The following is a 22,803-nucleotide window of genomic DNA, read 5'->3' on the forward strand; positions in this document are numbered from 1 at the left end:
GCTTAGTCGCGGGGCGGGGGAGGGATCTGGGAAAGCGGCTTGAGAAGGCAATTCTTAAGGGGTCCTCACCCCCCCTCCACCACTATCACCACCACCACGATCAGCTTTCCATCACGTCCCGTGGTTAATTTGTGCGACCTTCAGCTGAGTCCTGAGCAAACACACATAGACACACAGACACGCACACAAACACACACAAATAGGAATGCAGGTGAACGAAGGCACTAGAAACAAGCCAGAGCTGGGCAACCCCACCCCACTTGCGCCAAGTCCTGGGGTCCCCAGGCAGGGTTGGAAAAAGTACGGGAGGATAAGTCAAATGACTGGCACGGTGGAGGGCTGTATGCACTCATAGACCAGAGAGATGATTCATCTTGGCAGCATCTGGCCTGCTGGGTGGCACACAGTAGGTGCTCAATAACTGCTTGTTTCATTCAACTGAATTGGTAAAGACTGCAAACCAACCGTCATGCAAAAGATGGACGGATGGACAAGGAGCTTGGGCTTGATCACCAAAGTGTAAACACTCAGGAACTCCCGACCTTAAAGCCTGAAGGGGTGGATGGGGCATTTTAGAACAAGAAAAGGAAGACTCATTCCCACGCTGGCAGCAAAGTACAGAACTTACAGCCTCAGGAGGGGGGTGGCCTGAGACCGTGAAAATGGTGCCGGCAAGTCACCATGATCATGCCTTGACTCCTAACGAGCGTCATGAGAAATGGACACGAGACAGCTTCACCCCCTCGGGGAGGACAGAAATGGTCCAGAAATGGCTCTCACGCACTACCTCGGTGCAACGAGGCAGAATCAGGGCCAGCACGCCCAGGAGGCTGACCCAGGGTAGCATTTCTCAATTGTGGGAGGTCTAATGTGAATCCAAACTCCTGAGTATAGAAGGAGAGCAAGGACAGAATAATCACCAAACAGCTATGTGACACACACATGTGCTGGCAGAGAAGGACGGAGGGCTCCAGCGCCAGCTCCATCTCCCAGTGTGTGTGAACCTCCCTGGGACCATTTCCCAGCTTTCATATGGGGACAAAACATACCTGCCCATTCCCAGGGCTGCCCTGTGGCAAGTGATATTGGGTGTAAGCGGACTGGACAGCCCTGCCATGATGGTCACCTCTGGGTGGGTGGGCTCAGAAGTCTAGCATCCTGGCTCTGGATGGACTTGCTACATGGACTTGCTCCATCAGAGCCTGTCCCTCATCCAGACGGCGGGGAGGGCACACTGTGCCCCGCCAAGCTCAGAGGGCTCCAGGCCCAGGCCCAGAAATGCTTCATACAGTGGCTGGTGCTCTGCAGAGAAGGGTGGCCTGCGCCCCTGCCTCAGAGGGAAAAGCAGAGGCAGTGGAAAACAGGAGTGTGTGTCAGTGTGTGTGTGTGCCTCTGTGAATGTGTGTACATGTCTGAATGGGAGTGTGGGTGCAAGTGAACCTGTGCAGGTGCATACTGTGCAGGTGTATATGTATATATGTGTATTTGTGGATGTGGATGTGTGCATGCACATTTGTGCCTGTGTGTGAGTGTGTGGATGTGTATGGGTGTGTGTGAGTGTATGTGGACGTGTGCATACATGTGAGTGCACGTGTTTGAGGGTGTATATGTGTATGAGTGTGCATGAGTGTATGTGGGCGTGTGCATACATGTGTACATGATGGTTGGGGTTATGTATGTACATGTATGAGGGTGTGGAAGCATGCGGCAGCGTGTGGAATGAGCACATGCATGGGAGGAAGGAGACACCTGCACTCACACTACAGCCCTGGGATCCTGGTCATTCCCAACTGAACCCAGTAACCCGGTAACTGGGTTTGGGAAAAGTTACCAGCAATCAGAGAGCATCACACAGAGGCCAGCGTCAGGGCAGCACCATCCGGAAAAAGAACCAGATGAGAAGGAGGCTGGAGGACCCCAGACAAATCACTCTGAGGGCCCGGATGGCTCAGCAGATGAGTCTACTCGGGCTGGTTCATGCCTTATAAATCAGAGGATCAAAGACTTTCCCCAGAAGGGACCGGAGAAAGCACGCTGACCCTGGTCCACAGGTGAGCACAGAGGGAGAAGGGCTGGCTTGAGCCACTTGGCAAGTTCCAGTCAAAGTGAAGAGAACTCGTTCCAGGTTCCGCTGCGGCCCAGCGAGTCCCCCATGACCTCGTGCCCTGTGCTCTATGAGAACCTCTAGCCTTTTACCTCTATGACTCCAGGTCGCCATCCAGCCTCGCTGTCTTCTGCCCCAGGAGGACCTATCTGGGTATTACAAGGACACTGGGACACTGAAGTGCTCTCATGGGGGAATACTGAATCAAGGGATCAGCTTTGCCCACGCAGGCATCTTCAATTCCTTTTTAGAAAGAAAGGGCCCCATCTTATTGCCCTGGTTAGGCATTTCCAGAGGTTTCTAGGAGCTCAGAAAGTAAAGCAGGCCTTCTCCCTCCATTGCCATCATCCTGAGGTCCCCCACACCTCTCTTTCATTGGGCGCTGAGACTCAGGCTGGAACCTGAGCCTAGCTTACTTCCCAAATGCCTCCTCCAAGTCCTGCAGGCTTGGTGGCCACGTGTCACTCACCTTAGGGACCAGAGAGAGTCATGTAACAGCGAGACCTCGTTTACAACTAGTCTGACGTAGGAGCCCACACAGACCCCCAGTATCAGGTGGGGGTCACAGATGTCCCCGCCCCCAGCTTTCCTGACTAAAGCTGCCTTAACAGGGGAATGGATCAGGAAGGGTAATTAGGAAGGACAGCGCTAGCTTTGGGGAAAGGGGTAGAAAGTGAGTCTCAGGGAGGGGAGGTGGGAGGACCATACAGATCTGGCCTTCTTGTGAAGTTTGGCAGAGACCTGAGTTAGGTGAGAGGGAAGAGCTCTCTGAGTTGGCCTGGACTGAAGAGGGGTGTTGAGGGGAGATGGCCCAGGAGGGAAATAAATACAGAGGGAAAGGGGTTGAGAGAGACTTAGCGCTTTGCTTCTCAAGCTGTGTCTGGGCAGAGTGACTGGCACTTAGCTCTAGCCAGTTAGTAAATTAACGTAGGGCGTGCCCATAATACAGCTGACCCCGGGGTATCCAGGACTGCCTTGGATACCAAAATCCATGGACGTTCACATCTCTCTACAAAATGGCATAGCATTTGCCCATAAGCAATGCACATCCTCCCACATACTTTTTTTTGTCTTTTTTGGGCCACCCCACAGCATACGGAGATTCCCAGGCTGCCAGCCTACACCACAGCCACAGCAACACCAGATCCAAGCCGCGGCTGTGACCTACACCACAACTCACGGCAACCCTAGACCCTTAACCCACTGAGCAAGGCCAGGGAGCGAACCCGAATCCTCAAGAATACTAGTCGGTTTGTTACCTCTGAGCCACGACAGGAACTCCCTCCCTACATACTTTAAAATCATCCCTAGATTACTCTTGATACCTACCACAATGTAAACACTATGTAAATCATTGTAAATACACTGTGAATGCTATGTAAATAATTGCCAGCCCATGGCAAATTCAGGAAAGTTTCTGCGATTTCCCCCCCCTCAAATTTTTGATCCAGAGTTGATTGGATCCACGGAGGATGCAGAACCCACTGATAAGGAGGGCTGACTGTAAATGCACTGAGTTCTAAAGAGTTCAACTTAGGGATTTTGTGTGAAACATCTTTCATGTTTCAGGGCTGCCTTGGAAATGTAGGACTGCTGCAAGGAGACCCAGGCTCCACTTCAGACAACCCCCAGCAGGTTGATAAATTACAAGAGCCTAGTTTTGCTATTTAATCCAGCTTGACACAATTTAACACCTAAGTCTTGTCTCTATAGCTCCAGTCTATCCCTTGGTCTAGTCCCCATTAGCCTTGGTCCTTGGGGCTATTTCAAGAAAGGGGGCCCAGCTCTGTCCAAAGCAAATGCCTGGCCTTCTGTTGCTTTTGCATCTCCTTGCAGGACTTCCCCTGTCCCCCAACTTCTACAAGACTTGCAGCTACGATGCAAGGAAATCCCTCAGAAAAAAACACTGAGTGACAGATCACAATACATGTAGACTGTCTGTCATTGCTTAAAGGTGCTCAGTACCTCAGGACTCAGTTTAACAAGCCGATGACCCAGCACATAGTCACCCGTGGTCTCTGGCTTCTTACTCCCTTTCCTTGGACCTTCTGTTCACAGACTAGCCTGTGTACCAAGGCAGTGCATCCAACCCTGCCCCACCTCCCATCTTGATAAAATGGAGATGCCACACTCCAGGCAGCGACATGCCAGTGTGAATCTGTCCTCACCATCTCCTGGATTTTCTCTGCCTCAGATCTACCTCTTTTTCTACTCCTGGTTTGTTAGCCCTGAAAGGTGCATTCTCAATGGAAGCAACAGCGCCCCCAAGGGGGCAAAAATTTGTTTTTGAGGGGGTTGAAAAAGCAGCTTACCCTTTTTTTATACAAAACATAGCTATACCTAAAGTACATAGACAGATATAGTGTATTAAAATTTCATGGGGGGTGCAATTATGAAAATAGTATATAAAAAAGCTCCTTCGAGAGGGTAATGATGAAAAAAAGGTTGAGAAACACGGATTGAAGGCTAACACCCTCCACCCTCTCCAGGGCCAAAGCTCCAGTGATGGTGCCTGATTATAAAAGTAAATGGTGTATGCACCCATGTGTCCCTTCCCAGCTTCCTACCACTGATCCAACCCAATCATCTGGACCAAAGGCCCCTCTTTTGCAGGTTGTCTGGCATCCCTTTTCCCAGAAGGTGCAGTGTCCATCTGCCTGGCCTGTTATCTCAATGTGTAACTCCAGTCCCACATGAAACTGATGCACTGAGGCCCACCTATAATGCCCTCATAGCTGGGCATCATTGCACTTGACATTTTAGTTACTTGGTTTAAATTAGGAAGGGGTCACAAATATAATCCCGAGTGCTTAAATGGCTTGCTCAAGGCATAAAGCACATTCACACAGCCTTCCCCCGCCCTGACATCAACCTCAGGAAGTCAACATCAGCATCCTGATTTATCAGTAAAGAAACCAGGCCTCGGGCGAGCAAAGGTTCTTGCCCCGCATCTAAGTCACAACTCACAGTCCAGTGCTCACCCTATTGTCCCATCTTCCATCCTGTCCAGGAGGACAACGTTTGATGGGAAATTTTAAACAGGTGGATGTGAACAAGAAGGACAGGTAGGCATACCCCGCAGAAGGCTGTGCTCCTCGGGGCTCTGCGATGAAGCCTCCGAAGTCACCTCCCCAGCCAGGGTGGGAAGCCGGCAGGGCTTTACAGATGGGCTGATCCAAAGGGCCTACTGATTCTCACCTTGGAACAGAGACAGTACAGAGGAGTTAAGGGTGTGGGCTTTGAATTCAGACAGACACGTGAGTTGAGTGACAGCTCTGCCACTTACTAGCTACCCGGCAGTTACCCAACTTCTCTGAACCTCGGTTTTCCCATCTGTAAAGTGGAGGTAACAACAGTGGCCAATTCACAGCACTGGGAGAATTCAATGAGATAATAACGTGAACTCTTGGCAATGGCCCATAGGAAGCAAACAAGAGACTGTTTGAAGGAGCTGGTCCTGAGCCTAAGAAGTTTCTCAGAACATGCGTTCTACTTATTTAGTACCCTATGCCTGAAACTCCCTCCAATTCCCAGCGACCTGAGAATTTATGATAAAATAAAATCTGCCTTCATGGACCTCTACTTCTTCTATGGGCTTTTGCTGTTCCTGAAATCCTCACCTCCTCCAAGAAGCCCTCCTGAATGCCCTCTCCCTGAGCAGGCTGAACATGTCTCACTCTCTCTTGCTCACTCTTCAAGGATGGCCTCCAGCAAGGCCTTCCAGCTGAAGGCTCCCTGGTTCCTTTCTCCAGACCTAACCTCCTGCTTCCTGAATATACTTTTTCTTGGGCCTGCCCATGATGGTTAAACTCCCTCTCCATCCCTATTCCCTGTGGTTCATGAGTCAGACCCCTCCAAATACAAGTCTGGGTCTGAGCCCCTCTCCCCTACTGGAGGTATCCCTCAACTCCACAGCCAGGACCTGGGTCCAATCACAGGCTCTGCACAGACCCCAGCAGGAGCTGGGTCCACTCACTTAACCTGGGTCTGACACCATCCCTGTGAGGCCACTCTTGGGACAGAGTCATGGAGGCAAAGGCAGGGGCTTGGTCCCAGGAAATATTTCACACTCAAGCTTGAGCTAGGGAAGGGTGACAGATGACACTTGTAAAACACAGCGCCTGAGCATCCTGAGCAAATGTGCATGGCTGTAAAAATCCAAAGCAAACAAGAGGGAGATGGGGAAACAGGTGCCACAGCCTCAGAGGTGAAATCTGCTTCTCCAATATCAATTCCCCAAGTTTTCTTGGAGGGCTTCCTGGAGTCTTTTATGATCAACTTAATGTTTTGATGACATCAAACCCTCCTGGCAGCTCCATGGGTGGGGAGGCTGGGGACACGATCCTTCAGGTCTCTGAGGGACCCTCCCTCTCTCCAAACCTCCCTGCTCTGACCAAACACTCCTCCAGATCTGCAAAAGGGTTTGGGGAGCACTAGGATACACATGGGGTCCTACAATTCCGAGTGGCATGTGCCATTATTTCCATCTGTCACCAGAGGAGAGCACAGAGATGCCAGAGGTTAACCAACAGCCAGAATTTGAACCCAGGCCTTCCTAGTGTAGGCTCCTCCCCCCATTACAGGCTTACAGGCATACCTTGTTTATTGATTTATCAGTGTATTTCCCCTCCTAGATATTGTGTTTTTTATAAATTGAAGGTTTGTAGAAATCTCGTGTTGAGCAGGTCTGGTGGCACCATTTTTACCAACAGTGTTTGCTCACTTTGGGTCTCTGTATTGTATTTTGGTAATTCTTGCAACATTTCAAATGTTTTCAATATTGTACTTGTTATGGGGACCTGTGATCAGAGATCTTTGCTGTTATTAGCACCACTTTCTGAAGGCGTAGAGGATGCTTAGAGTTTTTAACAAGAGAATATTGTTTAACTGTTATGTACATTCTTTAGATACAACGCTTTCGTACACTTAACAGACTACAATATGTCAATATAACTTTTATAGACACTGGGAAGCCAAAAAATTCAGGCGACTCGCTTTACTGCAATATTTGCTTAATTGCAGTGATCTAGAACTGAACCTGCGATATGTCCAAGGTCAGCCTGTATATGACAATGCTATCCCTTCCAATAAGTTGGACCCTACAACTCCAAACGTGCAAAGTAAATCTGCCCTTGCTTTTGTCCAGAGGCTCATTCCACTTGGCTGGCTCTGGTTGTTTTCTTGCTCTACACCTCTGCTTTCAGTCTAGAAGCCTCTCCAGTCAGAATGGGAAAGCCCCTGATGGCAATACTATACTTATCTCCACCTTAGGACAGGGGACTTTCTAAAGGAGAACAGCTCCACCCCACAGCCTGGAGAGACTTGACATGCCTGTCACTTGGAGGCCAGAACCCCCTGGATCCTTGATTTTACCCCAGAGCTGCAGCCCAGACACAAAGGCCATCTCCACTATAGCCAAACCGAGGCTTGGGTGGCCAAAGGACCTTATAGATTCTCCCAGTGGCCCCACCTACCTCATCTGCATTTCCCACCCCCTTTGGTCTTGCCTCCTGGAAGCTCTCTGTTCACATTCCCCAGCTTCTCAGATTTCTGGGCCTGGGAGAGGAACTGATGCCTCAGAGAAGCAGGGAGACCTGAGCCTCAGCAGTGGCAGGTGGGCACCCAGTCCAGCCCGAGAAGGGATGGAGCTGGGAGCCGACCAACCTCCCTCCTGCCCTCCCAGAGAAGCACGGCCAGAGGCTGAAACCAAAATGCCAAACTGGCTGTTTGGATTCCCCAGGGTGAGGGCAGGAAGACAAGTAATTATACATGCCTGGGGCAGGAATTAGACCAGAAACTCTAAATTGAGGACTGGGCAGGGGGCCTGAGCAGAAGCCTGTGAGGAGCCAGAGAGAGAGATGGAACTCCGTACTCCCAGCAGAGTCAGAAGGGAGAGAAGACATTCCAGCATCAGCAGAAGGGCCCGGGCAGCTGGCGTGGTCTGCGGAGGCTGCGGGCTCTGAGTGCAGGCCCTTGCAAGCTCCCCAGTCCTCCCAGCACGACCCCGACCTGCTCCAGCCTCCAAGGTACCCCTCCAGCGAGTCCCACAGCTGGCTGGGCTCCGCTGCGCAGCGGCTGTCTAAAGCTCTTCACAGAGGGCGGCGACCAGGGGATCTCTCCCCCAATCTGCCCACAATCCCCCCACCTGGGCCTCCTCATCCCAAGTCCCAAGCTGGGCCACCCACCCGCATACAAGAGCCCGAGTAGAACCTCAACCCGGTCCCTGGGAACTTCACAGCTCAGAGACCAGCAGTTTCCTGAGGAGCTTTGCTCCTCCCCAGCCACGGGGGGTCAATTTCCAGAAGCCGCCCCCTCCCCCAGCCCCACAAAGCCAATCAGCCCATTGCAGCCACAGTGGCCCCCTCCCAGACACATGCATGCGCGCGCGCACCCAGACACACACACACACACACACACACACACACACACACACACACACTCCACTGTGGTCCGCCAGAGGGTCAGCATCTATGGCCATGCCTGTAACTCCAGCTCAGAGCACCCGCCTCTGACAAGCTCCCTCTCCCCGCAGGTGTCTGTCTGTCCTTCGGTGGACACCTCAGAGCGCACTTGCTGTTGACCTGGCTCAGTCTCTCTGCGGTCTGTGCTCAGGCTCCCTCCCATTTCTCTTTCAGGTTCTGGCTTCCAGGGGCTGTCTCCCTTGAACTCGCTGCCTATGTCCTTTGTACTGGGGTGAGGGAAAGATAGACAGGACACCTTCCTGTCATCCCCTCGGGTCTGTGCCCAGCAAGGGACTGTCGGCCTTCCAGCAGCTGTCCCCTGCTCTCCCTCCTCCCTGCCCAGGCCAGCCTTAGAACCAGGGCAGGGCTGGGTGGGAGACAGACCTACCGACCAGGCACGGCTAATGCCAGTTTCCATATTGCTTCATCATGCCATTCTGATGCCCCAAGCCGCACACACACACACAATCCCCCTCATCTCCCTGCCGTCCACCTGAAGGCAGGACAGGGTCCCTGGGCCAGTCCTACTTGCCTCCCTAAACTGCAACGATGCCTTCCTTCCCTCCCCCAGCACTGAGTCAACCCCTCCGCAGCCGGCTCTACCCCACCCTACCCAGCCCACAGAGCGCGGGGAGCCCTGGCGTCCGACCCAGCCCCCCAGCCACCGCTCTAGCCAGGCCTCGCTTGCGGGGAGATGCAACAGAGTGGTCTGGCGGCAAAGTTCTCCTGCTGTTTCAACGTTTCCGTCTCCCTGCGGCTGCCGTTTCTCCCTCCTGCTCTCTGGCTTCACACGGACCCGCTCTCCCTGCTCCTCGCCAGAGTTTCACCCCCACTAGCGAGGAGGGGGAAAAAAGGAAAGAAAGAAAAGGAAACCTCCCGCGAGAAGGATGGGCGGAAAGAGAAGAGGGTCTCCGCACGACCGCCCGGGCGAGGGAGTCCTCAAGTGAGAAAGAAAGGCATGCAAAGTTCCCGGCTCCCCCGGGTGCGTTGAGCCCCGCGCCCGGCTCCCGACACCCCGATAGCCGAGACGCGGCGGCGGCGGCGGCGACCACTCACCTGGGCGAGGCAGCATCTATCCCCGGCTGGGAGGCACCGAGGCCGACTCCGCGGGGCGCCCGGGCTCCCCGGCTCGGCCACGCATCCTTCCCCGCCCGAGACCGACTCGAGCTAAGCCCTCCGGCTCCGGCGAACGCAGGCAGATGGTGGCCTCCGACGTCCACGCGGGGAGAGCTCTGAGCGGCTTATTCAGTTATATCCACGGCATTTAGCGAGAAGACGGGAGGAAAAAGCACAACTTGTCCTCTTCCAGATTAAAAAAAAAAGAAAAAAAAAAAAAAAAGAAACCAGATAATCTCTCCCTAGGACGATGCCGGTAGGATTTTCCAGATGGAAGAACCCCGGGTATCCCCAGGAACCTCGGGCATCTTGGAATGTGGGGCGTCTTCAAGTTCAGACCAGCCAGCCGGGTTGTGCGCGTGAGTGTGTGTGTGTGTGTGTGTGAGTGTGTGAGTGCGCGCGGCGTGTGTCTCAGAGAGCGAGCCAGGCACTCACACCCACACGCATACACAAACACACTCCCCCGCACGCCCCACATGCACACTGCCCCCCACGCGCGCGCACACACGCGCGCCCCCGTCTCTCTCTCACACACACACACACACACACACACACACACACACACTCACTCACTCAATCTCTCTCTCTCTCTCTCACGCAGGGCGACCACACGCGCGGGGCCGGGAAGGAGCCGGGCGGGCTGTGGCGGCAGCGCGGGGCCGGCGGCGGAGAGAGCCCAGCGGCCCGAGGCGCCCGGAACCCGGGGCTGTGCGCACGGTCCCCGCCGAGCTCCCCCGTGAGGCCGCCCCCAGCGGCGGCCGGCGGAGCTGCAGGAGCCGGGAGGCGGCCTCAGGCCCGCGGCGCGGCGCACCCCCTTCAGCGCCGACCCACGCGGCCGCCGGAACCCGAGGGCTCGCGGGCCCGGCGGGGGTGGCGCCAGGCCAGCCGCTGGCCGGCGGAGCCCGCACGGAGGACGGCGGGGGGCCTGGCAGGGCGGTGGATGGGCCTCGAGCTCCGGGAACCGGCGGGGCGGGCTCGGCGGCCCAGCGGCGCGGGCAGCCCCTGCGCCTGACGAGCCGGGCGGCCGGGGCTGCGCGCTGCGGCCAGAGCCGGTGCTGCCGCCTCACGTGCGGAGCGCGCCGTGCAGCCCAGAGCCCGCCGCCTGCCGGAGGAAAAACCCCGCCGCGTCGACCCCGGGCCTGGGTGGGGGCTGGGAGGATTGCGCCTGCTCAGCCCCGGCGGGATCCGATTCCCACACGCTAGCGAGTGAACTGAGGAGAAGTGAGCACCCGGCGCATACATTTCTAATCAGTATCACCAGAATCTGTGATGGGTGCAGTGGCTCCAACTGTTTGCACAGCACCTTCCCTTCTTTCTTCCCTTCTCGAGTGTGCCTTTGACAGATGAGGAAACTGAGGCCCAGAAGAGTAAAGCGACTTGCCTGAGGCAGGGCGCACATAGGTGAGTCCCCACTCCCACCCAACTGTGGGCTTAGCATCAGAAGGTCTGGATCTGGCCAGGCTGTTATCTAACTTTGGTTATCCTCTCTGTCCACTGGGGTCTGTGCCTTACTGGCCTTCTCAAGAGGTATGGGTACCTTTCCCACGGAAGGAACTGCAATTTAGAGATCTCTGCTTGTACTCCGGCTGCTAAATCCAGGGGCAGGGAGAAGGCCATCTCCTCCTTCCTAGTGGCTTACACATCCCATGCACCTGTCCCACATGCCCACAGGGAGGCCCGTGTGGCATGTGGATGTGTCTCTGCAGTCCAGGATTGGCTCAGCTACACGAATCTGTAATGCAAGACCCTGCCTCCTCTCTGTCTGAGCACACAGGTTGGTGCACATCTGCAGAAGTCCAGGCGCCAAGACCCCCATGTGCTGGGCATCCTCCCCGTGTGTACTCAGGGAAAATGCTAGATCAGCTGGGTTGTTTCCAGCTCAAAATAATCCCTATGCCAAAGAGATACCTACTGGGGTGGCCAATTTTACTCCCCTCAGGCCTCAGGGGAGCCCGAGTAAAGTTGGGTCAAAGAGAAAGTCTTGATCAGAACATACCATTGAAATTCGATGAAAATGACCTTGACCTGTATGGTCTCCCTCCCCCAAACCCTATCTAATCATGAGAAAAACAAGAGACCAAGCCCAGTTAAAGCACATCCTACAAAATACCTAACCAGAAAGCCTCAAAACTGTCCAGGTTATCGAAAATAAGGAAGGTCTGAGAAAACTTTACAGCCAAGTGGAGCCTATGGAAACATAACAATTATATGTAATGTGTCCTGGAGGGGGTCTTGGAAAAAAGCACAGTAGGTTAGAAAGAAAGAAAGGAAAAAAGAAAGAAAGAAAGAAAGAAAGAAAGAAAGAAAGAAAGAAAGAAAGAAAGAAAGAAAGAAAGAAAGGAAGAAAGAAAGAAAAAGAAAAGAAAATGCTAGATCATTGCTCTGTAGATACTGAAAGATGGACCCTTCCCTGGAGGGGTTCTAGAAGCCTGAGAGGAAACGGGCATGGCTAGGAGGAAACTCAAGGTAAATCAGAGTGGGCGGCACAAGAAAAGAGAGGCAGAAACAAGGGGTGGGGATAGAGGAAGGGAGGAGAAATGAGGAAAGGAAGAAGGAAGGGGGAGGTGAGTAGGAGGAGAGGGTAGGAGCAGGAGGTCATCAAGGGACAGGTAGAGGAAGGGATAAGGGGATCAGCAGGGAGAGTGTTTTCTCCCTTGCTCACCTTTGGTTTTGCATTCCATAGGTGGGGGCTCTGAGGGGAGGGATTAGGAGCAGAAGGAAGAGCTACAGCCCAGATTCAAGTCCCTGAATTCTTCCCAAGGGTCAGGGGCATCCGGCCAGGTTATCTGCATACCCCAGAGTCACCCATGAGAAGACCAGAATTAGACCATATCCATGGCCAGGATAGGACCATGCTGGCACCAGAGCAGAGATGGAGCTGCACAGGGAAACAATGAGGTGCTAGGGTGGCAGGAAGGCCAGAGGTGCTGGAGGTATAGCCCCATCTCTGCTCCAAATGGAACCCAAGACCCCACCAAGAAGTTGTCCCTGCTTATGGAAGGGAATGGATCTCATGAAGAGCCAAGACCTGGATCCTTTCTTGCACTTTGGGTAATTCCAAGGACAACTGATTATTTTTTGAATAATAGTTGCTACACCTGAACACTCAGTACTGGGCTAGGGGTCAGGTGGCCTGAATGTTCACTATGGCTGTGTTGTGACAGCTTTTCTAAGAACCTGTCTGTCTCTAGGAACCTCTGAGTGATTTTGGCAGATGGAGAGAGGTAGGGACCCAGAAGCTCTTCCTTGGGAGGCCAAGAGAAAACCAATATGCAGTCATCATTTATGGTGGAAAATCCCCAGAAGATTATCTACACTGCCATAATAGAAAGGTGAAAGCTGGTGGATTTCTTGGTTGCTTGAGCAAGTCCAGAAGGGCTGGGTCGGGCCACTGCTGTGCTAGCTACCTGGCTGCATCTATAGACTGCTGAAGTCAGCAACCACAGAGCAAGGCCGGGGCTTCCCAAAGGGGTGACACTATCATCCTGTATTGGGGGGAGGGGGGAAGAAAGGCAAAGGAGAGGAAACTCAGATACAAGCCATTCTAATGATGGGCATTGGGATTCTTCTACATTTCACATGTTCGCTTTTCTAAATAACCCTGTGGTGAACATCTTTGTACCTAAGTCTTTGCCCACATTCCTGCTTCTTTGCTTGGGCTAGATTCCCGGAAGTAGAATCACTGGGCAGAAGAGTAGGAACATACTTTTTTGTTTCAGCTTCAGAGCCAAGGCACTGAAGTGCAAGGAAGAGAAATGATTTCCAAGAGAGCTCCCAACAGGTGCTTGAGGACTTTTTTTCACACACACTTTCATGTCTCTATGTGGCGGAGGTTGATTGTGCCTCGTGCTTTGCGCCGTGTATCAGGGCAGTGCTGCGTCCTTGAAGACAACTCCGATACCCTGATGTGGAAGAAGCTGAAGCTCCTCTTGCCCCCAGTCGTGACTCATCTCCCCCCTTGCTGTTCTGGACCAGCCTCACCCTGTTGTCTGCATCCCTTGGCTTTTTGGCTGAAATATAAGTACCGATCCCACCCCACCTCTACTCCACATACACACACACCTGTGGACACGTGGCCGGCTCATACCCATTTGCTCAGTGGGATCACAATGCCTAATGAGAAGAGCTCTTGGGAGGTGCAGTGGTGGAGAGGTGTTCAGCCTGAGGGAGAGAAGGCCGGGTGGGCCTGGGCCTTCATAACCAATAGAAGGACCCCTGTGTAAAGGATTATAGGAAGCAACTCTTCTCCGTATCCATTGAGTATGAAAAAGAGAGGGAACTGGCATAAAAAGCAGTGAGGGATTCAGGTAGTTGACAAGACAGAGCCAGGTGCCTGAGGATGTGGAATCACGGGATGGGAACCGCAGCCCATCCCATAAAAGAAGAGCAGTCTGTAATCCCAGGAGTGCACTGGAAGCTCCTGCGAGTCCCCCTTGGCACATCATGGCCTGAAGACTGGTTTTGGGGCCAGGGGAATCAGAGAGATCCTGGGGCACAGTCTCACAAGGCCTTGGGACCTCCCTTCACTGAGTCTGTTGCAGGGCTAGAAGCCAGGAGCCATTCCTGAATCCTTAGCCCTTTTCTCTGCTTCCATCAGGACCAACAGCCACCCTGATTCCGGTTTATCCCATAGGCCTTGTAGAGCTTGAAGTGTTTTCTCGGGACCTGGCCCAGCCCTGCACTTTCTGGAGATGCAGGTCCACTGTCTTTTAATTCTGCAGTGCCCTTTACCCCTCCTCCCTTTCCAAATGCTGGAGTAAGGAGCAGCCAAAATAAATTCCTATTAGTATGCATATGTATTCCCCAAATCCTTAACAGAATGACTAACACCACCTACAGCCATTAGCTGGAGTTTGTTTTCTAAATCCAGTTTACTTTTCATCACTGAGCCCTCTGTTTATCTCTGCCCCTCCCCCAGGCCCCATGGGCTCCCTCCACAGCCTCATTCTCTTGCCCCAAGGCCAGGTCTGCGGGCGGGTTCCTGATGCATCAAGGGGTCAGACAATCCCGAAGGATCACATTCAATCAGCAAGGAGTCTTAACTGAGTATCTCCTACTCTTCTATGCAAGCACCCAGCACTCTGCTGAATACTGTAGCGGAGAAGACGGGGAGGGAGAAGGCAGAGTCTCTTCCTGAAGAGAAAGGACACAAACCAACACTGGCCTGGCGCCTTGCAGTCTATGAAGAACATTTGCAAATGCTGCCTCACTTGTTCGTCATGACAATCACATGCAAGATCACTAGCCCTGTTTTATAAACGAAGACATCAAGTCCGATATGGGTTACATGGTGGCTCCAAGACTTTGGATTTCTTGCTGGATGGCACTGGATTTTAAACCCAGTCTCTGACTCTGCATCATCCCAGGCTCCTTCCTGTGCACAAGGCAGCCTCTCTCATACTAGCCTGGATGCCACTAAGTGGCAGATTACCTCCTGCTGCACCTGAAGTGCAGTAGACATCCAGTGCAGAGAAGGCCAAGGCAACAAGGGCCAACTTGGTGGATGTTTTGCAGCCCAAGAGAGAGAACCACACTGGAAAATGCATGGAGTTAGGAGACCCTGGAGTTGTGGGGTAGTGTGGTATAAAGAGCACCAGACGGCAAGATAGAGGATCTGGATTCTGGTTCCTTAATGTGATCTTGGGCAACCCTTCCTCTTTGTGGACCTTAGCTTCTCCATCTCTAAAATGGGAGTGTCAGAGATAAGCGGTCTCTAGGATCCAATGAAGAACAATAAAGAAAGAAAACAGCCATTCCGAGCAGGACTTGAGGCAACAGCTGCCATGGACTTCCCTGGCTTTTGCCTCCTGCCAGGGAATCCTCAAATCTCAAGGGTGGTTTTGAAGCAGAAAACAGTGGGGGCTGGGGCAAGGGCCCAGGAGGATCTGGGAAGGACCACAGCTCCTCACTCCACCCAGTCACCCACCTCAGCTGTCCCAGTGCTTCTGCAGACCACCCTGTCCATCCCAATCGCCTCTCTTGCCATCAGGCACATGCCAGTCAGAGTGCCAGGCAGCATTTAGGGCACACTGTGTGCCAGCCACTCTTCTCTACCCTGGACAACAATAATTTTATTTAATTCCCATGGAACCCAGTAAGGCAGGTGACTCTACAAATATGGAAACCAAGGCACAGAGAGGCTGAGTAGCTCACTAGGCCAGAGAGTTGGCAAGTAGCAGAGTCAGAATCCTCACCCTGGCACTCTGACCCCAGTGCTTATGCTAGAAGTTATGGTTGTGAAGTAAACTTGTTGAAGGAGAATCAGAGGAAGGAGAAGCGTCACCCCACTCTCCAAAAAGCACAAGCAGCTTCCCTCCTTTCACACTGGCTCTTGGTGCCTAACTTCACCTTTCCCTGCCTTCTTTTATGTATTGTTTGGAACATACAGTCATAAGGATGTGGTTTGTTTTATAATCCAGTCGACTGTGGAAGCACAGCTCTCGTCATTTATGTCCCTGTCTTACCATCCTTCACCCAAGAGATTTATCACAGCAGGAACTGACTGACAACAAAATTCTTTCCATTCCTTAATCAAGCCTTTGGCTTTTCTTTCAAAGGGACTTGGAGAGCAGAGCAGAAACCAACCCATTCAGGGTCCTGGGCAGGACAATAATTCAGTCTAATAAAACTGCCTTTGTAGGTTTCATGTGAAAAGTACAGAGAAGGATTAACGGAAAAATCCGCTGTGGCTCCATCTTACACTCTGGTCGAGCTGAGCGGTGATGTATTCAAATGACTATGATATAAGGGAATAAGAAAAATTTTAAAGTTTGGGAAGATTTTGCATTTCCAGAATAGAGACATCAATTCTGAATAAGGAAATCAAACAGGATTTCAAGGAGGCATTAGGATATGAATGACACTTGAAGGATGACTAGCATTTGGGTGGGTGAAAAGATGAGAGAAACTGGCAGTCTAGGTGGCAGTAAAAGCACAGCTGAAGGAAAGGAGGCAGGGCTGTAAAGTAAGCGTGCAGGTATGGGGAGTGGTCTGGGTGACCAAAGCAAGGGCACAAGAAGGCATGGTAGCTAGAAATGTGGGCTCCAGATACAGATCCTGGGTTTAAGTTCAAGATCCCCACCTGTAAGGGAAGTTACCTCAGCCTAGTTACTGACCTTCTCCGAAGCTCCATCTCTTCATCAGTAAAGGGAGATTAATAATGGTGCCCATACTGCAGTCTGGACAAGAGGATTAAATGACATAAATGATTTTAGACTATCAGATAAAGTGGCACACAGTAAATTTTCAAGAAATGTTGGTTGTTATGGCTGTTATTATTCAAGAGCATAGTGGGACTTAGGAGAACAGAATAGGTTGGCCCTCCCTTGAACATGATGGTAATGGGTCCAGGTCCCTTTTATGCAGACAACTGGATGACACTGAAGTGCTTCAAACAGATCTATTTAGGGTTTGGTAGTTAAACTGCTGGGAGAACATCCGAATAAAAGTATCTGCATGAAAGAATCATTTATAAATGTATTGAAATAGTCCAGGTAGGGGGAAACCTGTCAGATTGAAGGCAGTAGTAGTGACAATAAAAGAGGAGAAATGGGAGAAGCAGGATAGATCAGACCTCAGAGATGCCTAGCTGTGAGGTCTGAGGAAGAAGACAGTGGTCAAAGCCCACTTCAGATTATGCAGCCCACTTGGCTGGAAGAATGGTCGTTGTCCTTGTTAGATACCAGCAAGCCGGGAGAAAGTGGGCAGCCAGATGGGGAATGATGAGTTCCACGTTGGAAGTCTGGAGTATGAGAGTTCGAGGACACCCATGTCCTCTTGTTCAGGAGGTAATTCAATAAGTGGGTCAGGAAGAAGTCCTCAGGGGAAGAATGGAGGTGGAAGGTCCTAAGGGTGGAGGAAATTCCTCGGGGAGTGAGAGGGAAGAGGAGACCAGGAACCTACACTTAGTTGGCTTTACTCCGCAAGTGGTCCTGTACTAGCCCTTTTATACATATTACCCATGATCCTCCCTGCAAAGCAGTAATTGGTTTGCACCTTTTTATGGACATGGAGACTGAGGCACAACGAGGTTAAGTAGTTTGTCCAAGGTCACCCTGTTAGAGAAGCCAGACAAGGAGACAGAGAAGCAGCCCACAGAAAGGTAGAAGAACAGGCTTCTATCTTGGGAATCAAGGAAGGGAAGAGTGCTTGGAGCTTTGCTACCCAGTGTCCCCAGGACAGGGATCACACAGAAAATATCTGTATGGGGAAGTAGAGAGGCTGATCTCCACTGGAGGAGACTTGCCGTCCAGACTCCCCTGACTCTAGGTGGCTGTTCCTACATAGGAATCAGTATCTCAGCACAGCATTAAAAGGGCTGATACGGAAAAGATCTAGCAACTGGTCCACCCACTAATAACAGAAGTCCTCTACCACATGGGACAGCGTTCTGTTACCTAAGGAGGAGGTCCATCTTGGGGTCCTTGATCAGAGGCTTGCCAGCTGGGTGGTGCAAAAAAACACAAATGAGAAACTCTGGCAGGAGTTTGAAAATATTTCTGTATCTCAGTCATCCATATGGATGAATGGTGCATCTCAAGCCTGCCTGTGACCAATCTCCAGCACGCCCATGTGCCGTGACACACCAGCTGGGACTGCGGGCTCGGAATTTGGTTGAGTAGTGTGTTTGACCCAGCATCGGAGTAGGACTAGGGGGATGGTGACTGGTAAAGCAAAGCTATCAGGCTTGGTGATTTGGAGGTCACTGGTGGCCTTTAAGAGAGCAATTTCTGCAGTGTTATGGGTGTGGAAACCAGATTGCTAGTGGTTGGGACTGAGTGGGAGGTGAGGAAGTAGAGGCGGTGAGCGTATAATACTTTTTTGAGAAGTTTAGCTGTGAAAGGAGGGTGGAAGGTGGGATGGAACTCAGGAGAAATCAGAGTGGAGGAAAGACTTTCTTGGGGGTGGGAAAGACTTGGGTGTAAGCCAGAGCGAAGCAGCCAGCCAGTGTAGAAAGAAAACAAGAAAAGATCTTCCAGGGGAGGGGAGGGGAGGGGCAGGAAGTATTCAGGCATGAACCCTAGAAAGAGGAAGGGGTCATTTTCTCTGCAGAGACCAGAGGAAATGAACAAAGGAAAAGGAGATAACAGATATTATGAGGTGGAGGGAAGTGATATGGAAGGATATTGTAAGTTAAGTGGCACAGAGAGAGGAAGTGGGATTTGAGGGGAGAGGGAGGTTGGAGCAGCCCCATGGGGATGAGACTGGCAGTTTGCCAAGAGATGAATATGGGTATTTCAGGCAAACGTGAAGCCCATCATTTTCATTATCCTGTGGTGGAAACTCAGGGAGATCTTGGGACTTTGTCTTGCAATTTGTCAACCTGAGAACAGCAGAGAGAACCAGCATGTGCTCTAGGATTTCAGGAGGGAGTGGGGCTGTACTGAGTGTGCAGTGAACTTTAGAGTCCTACTGAAAGATGGATCATTGATGGGAAGTGGGGTGGGCTTGCTCTGAAGAGGAACTGGGGCAAAACAGACATAAAGTCGGAGAGATAAGAATGTGTGGCCAAGAGCAAAGGAGAATATGAAGTTCCAGGGTTGGGGATTGTGCTGAGTGTTGCCTGTTAGCAGGAGACCCATATCTGCTCTTTCATACTCCCCTCTATACTGCAGGGGTTTGGACACCTGAAGAACTCATTTCTAAGACTTCCTTACCAGCCAGATTCTGCATAGGATCCACAGATGGGAAGCACTCAAGTGAGATTAGAAGGCATGAAGAAGGTGGAAGCTATTTTCTGCATGTGGCAACAGCTTTAGCGGGGATGTGGGCTCCTGGGTTTCTAGTCAGGGTCAGCAGTCGTTCTATTCGTATCAGGGAGTGTGGGGTCCTGGGATCTGGACACTTTCCTTTTTTCACTCTTTCAGCTCTATAAGCACGAAGTTACCAACTTCTGAGTAATAGCATCTTCTCCTTTTTTGTTTTTAAAATCCAACCAGCCCCTTTGATACACAATCCCTGCATTAAATTCCTCTCTGTTTGGAATACCTAGGGTGATTTGTTTTCCAGATGAGATGGTTTTATCTTTTGCAAAGTCCAGGATATGACTGGGCATATGATATGGATGGCTGAAGGAAAGAGGAGATGAAGGGCTTGAGATGGGGAGTTCTGAGGTCACATAATTGAGAGACTGGGAAGGGAATGGCTCAGCCTAAATATCAATAATTAAAGCTAAAGAGGAATACTCTCACTTCCTTTGGCTCTGAATTCTATTGGGATCTTGGGCTATTCCCCCAAACATTCCCGCCCAACTTTCACTCAGCCAAAGCACTATCCTTACCCCCCCCCCATGTTAACATCCTCTCCATACCCCGTGGATTCCATTGTGATATGTTTTTATCCATTTTCCCTCCTAAACTAGGTCCTCTTCATAGTTTTTCCACCTCCCCAAATCCCCAGGAATGTGATTTGTTCCTTGTTTTTGAAATTCTTATTCCTTAATATAATCTCTTGAGCTGGAGCCCATGAGGACTCTAGGGGTTAAGATTTGCACAGTTAATTTCACATATATGTGCATGTGTTTGTTTGTAGGTTGTCATATTTATCACACTTTCAAAGGGTTCCTCGTTCCTTTCACTTTGGATGTGGTTCTAGGAAGAAAAAGAAGAATCACTGATGAGTCTTAGGAACCTAATTTGCTCAAGGCTTCTAACTTTTTCTGTGACCTTGAAAAAGCCATTTCACTCCCTGGGACTCAGTTTCTTTTCTTTCTTTTTCTTTTTCTTTTTCTTTTTGTCTCCCCCCCCCCCGCTTTTTTAGGGCCTCACTTGCAGCATATGGGGGTTCCCAGGCTAGGGGTTTAATTGGAGTTATAGCTGCCAGCCTACACCACAGCCACAGCAATGCCAGGTCCAAGCTGTGTCTGTGACCTACACCACAGCTCGCGGCAACGCCAGATCCTTAACCCACTGACTGAGGCCAGGGATGGAACCCACAACCTCATGGTTCCTAGTTGGATTCATTTCTGCTGCACCACGATGGGAATTCCTCAGTTTCTTCATCTATAAAATGAAAACAATAATTCCCACCTTTCGGGATTATTATATGTATTAGAAAGGGTATTAAAAGGGGAGTTCCCGTCGTGGCGCAGTGGTTAACGAATCCAACTAGGAACCATGAGGTTGCGGGTTCGGTCCCTGCCCTTGCTCAGTGGGTTAACGATCCGGCGTTGCCATGAGTTGTGGTGTAGATCGCAGATGCAGCTCAGATCCCGCAATGCTGTGGCTCTGGTGTAGGCCGGTGGCTACAGCTCTGATTAGACCCCTAGCCTGGGAACCTCCATATGCCGCGGGAGTGGCCCAAGAAATAGCAAAAAAAAAAAAAAAGAAAAGAAAAAAGAAAGAGTATTAAAAGCCAGCACAGCACTGGGGCATGGGTGACTTTTAATGAAAGGCGGTTATTGCAATTGAGCTAGTTTGGGTTCCTCCAGAAACACACTTTTAGTAAGTATTTCAGTACATGTATTTTATTTGGGAGGTGACCTAGAAAGTGTCACTGTGTGGGGGGGGCAGGGGGGGCGAAAAAAGGAAGAACCCAATAAAACAAGGATTTTCAGTTGGTGCTCATTCCACTGGGGAATCTCTGGTATACAGTGTGAAGCATACTCCGAATTATCTCCTCTAGGGCTGAGGGAGTGGAGTATTTATTCACCTGCTTGCTGTCTATCATTGGCCAGGGGCTTCCAGGGGCATTAACTTTCCAGCACAACTGGCTGCTTTGACCAAGAAAAGCCCTCAGGCGTAAAGTCTCAGGTGTTTATAGTAGCAACTTAGTTGTATAAAGGCGAATGCTCAAGAGATAATAGCAGGCCTTGATGGTAACCACCACAGTGACTAATAGGAAGCCTTCCCCTATCCCCGCCATCAGCATTGATCGATTCCCCACTGCCTGCCCCATTAGCCCTTAGCGGGTCCTCTTTGCTGTGTGCTGGACTAGCATTATAGCATTCTGTGCATGCATATCTGTCTCTCCAGGAGGACTTGAAGCTCTTTGAAGGCAGGGGTTGTATCTCACCCTAGTTCTCTCATACCAGGATTTGTCATAATGGCTGATTAAAAAAAAAAAAGAAAGAAAAAAAGGAAATATCTGGTACATGCTTATAATGAATTAGCTGCCCTCAGAGTGGCTGTTTGGAGGTTTCTGATGACCCCGCTCTGACAGAGGGGTGGCACCATTAGGTATTCCACACACACGGTGGGAGATTTATGTGCCCTCCTGTTTCTGTGGCAGGTGCCTTTATCACAGCGTGTATGGTTCCTGAATCATTTGCCAGGGGATTCATGTCTCAATATTTTAATCTCCAAAGCGATGATATTAGAAATTCAATTTTAAAAAGGAACTGTTTAGGGTGTCAGCACGTTATGATAATTATCTGGGAGGATTTCTTTCCCCCTGCTTCTTCTCGAACTGCACTAGTAAGCTCTTTTTCACCTCAATACAAAGAATGAGAAGAATACCAACTATTTACGTGTGTGTCCTCCACCCCCACCCTCATCCTCATCTCCCTTCCTCATACTGCCAAGACTTGGGGAGTGTTCTCTGTTCCCCCAAGCACATGCCTGAATAAGCCTGATTGCTTTCCTGTATTTCTTTATAAAACTTTAAATATTCATCACGCCATCAAATTAAATGAGATTCTTTTGCTGTCATTCTTTTCAACACACTGAGTTCTTTTCTCCAGTACCTGACCTACTATCATTTGAAACCTTTGGAGACTGGGCATTTATCTAACATTATCCCGCATAAGCTTGGCTCCCAATCAAGTGAGATGCGAATAGAAACAGAAGGGTGGGGCTTATTCACCAGGCCAAGAGATCGGTTGGAAGTTTAGGGCACGGCAGAGAAAGACCAGCTGTTTCTCCTACCTCAGAGGAGGAGATGTGAGCATGAAAGGCCACAGGGAAGAAAACCCAATGGAGTGGGCCAAAGGGGAAGTGGAGACCACCCAATGGGATTGCGTTAGCCTTCGTTCTTCCTCAAGTTTGGTCAGAACTCAGGATTTCAATATTCCTGGGCCACAAACAGGGAGCTAGGTTGGATGAGATTTGGAAGGCCCTTCCAGCCTCTCAAGTCATTAAATTTCTTTGTCTGGCAGTGATAGAAGCTTAACAAGAAAGGCCTGAT

The 22,803-nt window shown here is 50.9% G+C and overlaps 1 protein-coding gene across 6 annotated transcripts in view; it reads right to left on the bottom strand.

Annotated features, from left to right (window-relative positions):
- The window catches only part of LRFN2 (leucine rich repeat and fibronectin type III domain containing 2), a 305,256-nt gene extending 294,854 nt beyond the window's left edge, over window positions 1-10,402 (bottom strand). For 5 of the 6 annotated variants that reach the window (XR_014810082.1, XR_014810083.1, XM_084968014.1 and 2 more), the window contains exon 1: window positions 9,622-10,402. The gene's annotated coding sequence lies outside the window, so the exon portion shown is untranslated. The remainder of the gene's footprint in view (window positions 1-9,621) is intronic. The other variant, XM_084968012.1, reaches the window with a different exon arrangement.
- Between the last annotated feature and the right edge of the window lie 12,401 nt (window positions 10,403-22,803).

This window comes from Sus scrofa, chromosome 7 (assembly GCF_054392235.1).
Source record: "Sus scrofa isolate SSC_HxYL_T2T_F1_AM1 chromosome 7, Sscrofa_HxYL_maternal_Yorkshire_Landrace_v2.0, whole genome shotgun sequence".
Classification (NCBI taxonomy): domain Eukaryota; kingdom Metazoa; phylum Chordata; class Mammalia; order Artiodactyla; family Suidae; genus Sus; species Sus scrofa.